Source organism: Heterodontus francisci, unplaced genomic scaffold (assembly GCF_036365525.1).
Source record: "Heterodontus francisci isolate sHetFra1 unplaced genomic scaffold, sHetFra1.hap1 HAP1_SCAFFOLD_1305, whole genome shotgun sequence".
Taxonomy (NCBI): Eukaryota; Metazoa; Chordata; class Chondrichthyes; order Heterodontiformes; family Heterodontidae; genus Heterodontus; species Heterodontus francisci.
Genome location: NW_027142122.1, coordinates 87501 through 92500, shown reverse-complemented (window position 1 = coordinate 92500; position 5000 = coordinate 87501).

Sequence of the window (5000 nt, the reverse complement as noted above, 5' to 3'; positions counted from 1 at the left end):
GAGGAGCACACGGACGCCGCCTTCCCAAACTGAGCCCAAAGTGCCCAGGCATGCCCCCTTGATCTCGCCTAATCAGTGAGCCCAAAATAATTTCAGAGTGTGGAAACCTGATCCAAAAAGGTCGAAAAGAACGGCCAGAGATCAAGTCCGAAAGGGGAAATCAGTAACAAGCAAGCAGAGTAATCATTAACCAAAAAGCGCAAAATTATGTTAAAAGTGTGAAATCATTAACCAAAAAGTCGAAAATAATGTCCAGAGACCAAGTCCGAAAGTACAAATAATTAACCAGTAAGCAGAGTCATCATTAACCAAAAATCGCAAAAGTAAGTAAAAAGTATGAAATCATTAACCAAAAATCGCAAAAGTAAGTAAAAAGTGTGAAATCATTAACCAAAAACTCGAAAATAATGTGCAGAGACTAAGTCCGAAAGGGCAAATGGTTAACCAGTAAGCAGAGTCATCATTAACCAAAAATCGCAAAAGTAAGTAAAAAGTGTGAAATCATTAACCAAAAATCGCAAAAGTAAGTAAAAAGTGTGAAATCATTAACCAAAAACTCGAAAATAATCTCCAGAGACTAAGTCCGAAAGGGCAAATGGTTAACCAGTAAGCAGAGTAATCATTAACCAAAAAGGGCAAAAGTAAGTAAAAAGTATGAAATCATTAACCAAAAAGCACAAAATTAAGTTAAAAGTGTGAAATCATTAACCAAAATGTCGAAAACAATGTCCAGAGACTAAGTCCGAAAGGGCAAATGGTTAACCAGTAAGCAGAGTAATCATTAACCAAAAGGCGCAAAAGTAAGTAAAAAGTATGAAATCATTAACCAAAAAGCGCAAAAATATGTTAAAAGTGTGAAATCATTAACCAAAAAGTCGAAAATAATGTGCAGAGACTAAGTCCGAAAGGGCAAATGGTTAACCAGTAAGCAGAGTAATCATTAACCAAAAGGCGCAAAAGTAAGTAAAAAGTATGAAATCAGTAACCAAAAAGCGCAAAAATATGTTAAAAGTGTGAAATCATTAACCAAAAACTCGAAAATAATGTGCAGAGACTAAGTCCGAAAGGGCAAATAATTAACCAGTAAGCAGAGTAATCATTAACCAAAAATCGCAAAAGTAAGTAAAAAGTGTGAAATCATTAACCAAAAACTCGAAAATAATGTCCAGAGACCAAGTCCGAAAGGGCAAATGGTTAACCAGTAAGCAGAGTAATCATTAACCAAAAAGGGCAAAAGTAAGTAAAAAGTATGAAATCATTAACCAAAAAGCACAAAATTAAGTTAAAAGTGTGAAATCATTAACCAAAAAGTCGAAAATAATCTCCAGAGACTAAGTGCGAAAGGGCAAATGGTTAACCAGTAAGCAGAGTCATCATTAACCAAAAATCGCAAAAGTAAGTAAAAAGTGTGAAATCATTAACCAAAAACCCGAAAATAATGTCCAGAGACTAAGTCCAAAAGGGCAAATGGTTAACCAGTAAGCAGAGTAATCATTAACCAAAAATCGCAAAAGTAAGTAAAAAGTGTGAAATCATTAACCAAAAACTCGAAAATAATCTCCAGAGACTAAGTCCGAAAGGGCAAATGGTTAACCAGTAAGCAGAGTAATCATTAACCAAAAATCGCAAAAGTAAGTAAAAAGTGTGAAATCATTAACCAAAAACTCGAAAATAATCTCCAGAGACTAAGTCCGAAAGGGCAAATGGTTAACCAGTAAGCAGAGTAATCATTAACCAAAAATCGCAAAAGTAAGTAAAAAGTGTGAAATCATTAACCAAAAACTCGAAAATAATGTCCAGAGACTAAGTCCGAAAGGGCAAATGGTTAACCAGTAAGCAGAGTAATCATTAACCAAAAGGCGCAAAAGTAAGTAAAAAGTATGAAATCAGTAACCAAAAAGCGCAAAAATATGTTAAAAGTGTGAAATCATTAACCAAAAACTCGAAAATAATGTCCAGAGACTAAGTCCGAAAGGGCAAATGGTTAACCAGTAAGCAGAGTAATCAGTAACCAAAAAGGGCAAAAGTAAGTAAAAAGTGTGAAATCATTAACCAAAAACCCAAAAATAATGTCCAGAGACTAAGTCCGAAAGGGCAAATGGTTAACCAGTAAGCAGAGTAATCATTAACCAAAAATCGCAAAAGTAAGTAAAAAGTATGAAATCATTAACCAAAAAGCACAAAATTAAGTTAAAAGTGTGAAATCATTAACCAAAATGTCGAAAACAATGTCCAGAGACTAAGTCCGAAAGGGCAAATGGTTAACCAGTAAGCAGAGTAATCATTAACCAAAAATCGCAAAATTAAGTTAAAAGTGTGAAATCATTAACCAAAATGTCGAAAACAATGTCCAGAGACTAAGTCCGAAAGGGCAAATGGTTAACCAGTAAGCAGAGTAATCATTAACCAAAAATCGCAAAAGTAAGTAAAAAGTGTGAAATCATTAACCAAAAACTCGAAAATAATGTCCAGAGACTAAGTCCGAAAGGGCAAATGGTTAACCAGTAAGCAGAGTAATCATTAACCAAAAGGCGCAAAAGTAAGTAAAAAGTATGAAATCATTAACCAAAAAGCGCAAAAATATGTTAAAAGTGTGAAATCATTAACCAAAAAGTCGAAAATAATGTGCAGAGACTAAGTCCGAAAGGGCAAATGGTTAACCAGTAAGCAGAGTAATCATTAACCAAAAAGCGCAAAAATATGTTAAAAGTGTGAAATCATTAACCAAAAACTCGAAAATAATGTCCAGAGACTAAGTCCGAAAGGGCAAATAATTAACCAGTAAGCAGAGTAATCATTAACCAAAAAGCGCAAAAGTAAGTAAAAAGTGTGAAATCATTAACCAAAAAGTCGAAAATAATGCCCAGAGACTAAGTCCGAAAGGGCAAATGGTTAACCAGAAAATCCGTCGAATAATGTCCAGAGACTAAGTCCGAAAGGGCAAATGGTTAACCAGTGGAAGGGCGATCAAGCGGAAAAATTTGCCCCGGTTACCCGGGATGGAGTTCCAGAGGTCCGGCCAGAGTTGTCAAATTCGTCCCGCTGATCGGACGCTTGTCATTCGGGTGGCTGGGGGTTGGCGGGGTATCTGCACAGTAGTAGGAGGTGGCAAGTCGGGACTTGGACGTTTATTCCAAGAGTCCACCCGAGCCTCCAGGTCTGCAGAGACCGACCCTAGCTGCCGCCCAACCGACTTTTAAGCCTTTTTCGGATGGGGATTTTTTCCCATTTTCGTCCATTTTTCGGGTTTTCTGTCGGGCTTAATAGGCGGCAGCCTGACCCCCGGCCGAGGCGGGGGGCGCACTCTCCCTTGCGTAAGGGTCCGGATTTGCCCCGGAAAGTGCCCCCGACGGCCTCCCGACCCGGGTGCCTGCAGGGCGGGGGGAAAGGGTAGTCCCAGCCGCAGGAAATCATTAACCAAAAGACTTAGCCGTCGGGGCAGAGGCTAAGACCCGGGCTGGTGAAATCATTAACCAAAAGGAATGCACCCTTTTCCGAAAGTGCAGGCCGAAATAAGGCGAGCCTTGGGCCGGGAAGGCCAAAACCCCCAACTCATGGAAGTGTATGGGGTCGGACTCGGCGACTTTCCCGGGCCCCGAGTTGACCTTTCCCCACGGGGGCGGTCAAGTTGCTCCCGCCAAGAGGGCACGTTGCATTTGCTGCCGCTCTAGTCCCCGGGCTAGTTAATCAGTTGCCGTCGGAAGTCCCGATGCCGAAATGAAAAATGGCCGTTGCGGCGATTTGGCGCCTCATTTTCGGAAGGACTACCGGCAGGCAACCCGCCGAATTGACACTTGCGATTCGGGTGGCTGGGGGTTGGCGGGGTACCCGGAGATTTTCGGGAACTCGATTTTCAGAACTTTTGCTGGCAGCGGTTGCACTTGCAAAGTGGCCGAAGAAGTGCTCCCTCAAGGAAGGACCTTCTTTTGAAATAAAAGACCTTCCGAAGAGTGCCTGGAAGTCATTTATGAGCATTTAAGGGTAAATCTGGCGGACTTTCCATGCTCTGTTGCCGGCTCTGAAATATCGCACAGTTGGGTCTAGGCCGGTAGACTGGCTGTGAAAACAGACAAAGTGTTTTGGCGAGCGAGAGAAAACAAGGCCTTGGAACAGATTGGGGGGTGCGGAGGCACACCACACCCACAGGAAAAGAATTAATGAAAAAAAAACCAAAGTCTATGACATGTCTGTTGGTACAGTGAGAAAAGCAAAGAAGGGAGGCTGCGATGGCAGAGCAAAGCCGACCTTCATACAGATATACATGTCAAAGAAAGAAACTATGCCCGCAAAAGACTTGGTGCGAAATAACAAGGCTCCTTGTGAACGGTTATCTTTGTCTGTCAGGCGCAGATTGTGGCGGCGTCGCCTGGTTTCCTTGGGTTGCACTACATGTATGTCCTATTCTCAAACGAAAAGTGCGTGCCCAGAATTTTGTCCAAGTTAGGCGACGCACGCCGGCTGGCATCACCTCTCCGTGCGAGCGCCGAAAGCTTTGGTCGACCTGTTTGGCTACGCTGGTCGCGGTTGCTCCTTACAGTCATGGGGACGGAAAACCGATGCGAGTTGACCAGGCGACGTCAACCAAGTTGCATGCTTTCTCCCCCCCCCCCGCCGCCGCCAACCCCACACTGTGTGAAAGGAAAAAAAAAGTGCGTGCCCAGGTCACTCGATCGATACGGCGAGGACTGTCCGACGTTGGAGGGCCCAGGCGGGCTAGCATTTATTTGCTGGTGTTTCAGGCTCAGCGGTTACCTCCCGTTTCTGTCCCTTGTGTCAGACGGACATTCCTCTCGAGAGTTTGGCCACTTGGTCGGCGGCGTGCTAGGTAGATTACTCGTTGTGCGCCGTCTCCTGTGTGCTGATCTCTGTGCTGTTCGTGTGAGGCCGAGACGTCCCACTGGTCGCTACCGCAGTGGTCCGATTGTGAAGCTCCGGAGCGGGGCGTCCCGTTCCGGCCAGCTCGAGCACTCGATTTCTCTAGCACCAGAGCAAGGGCACAC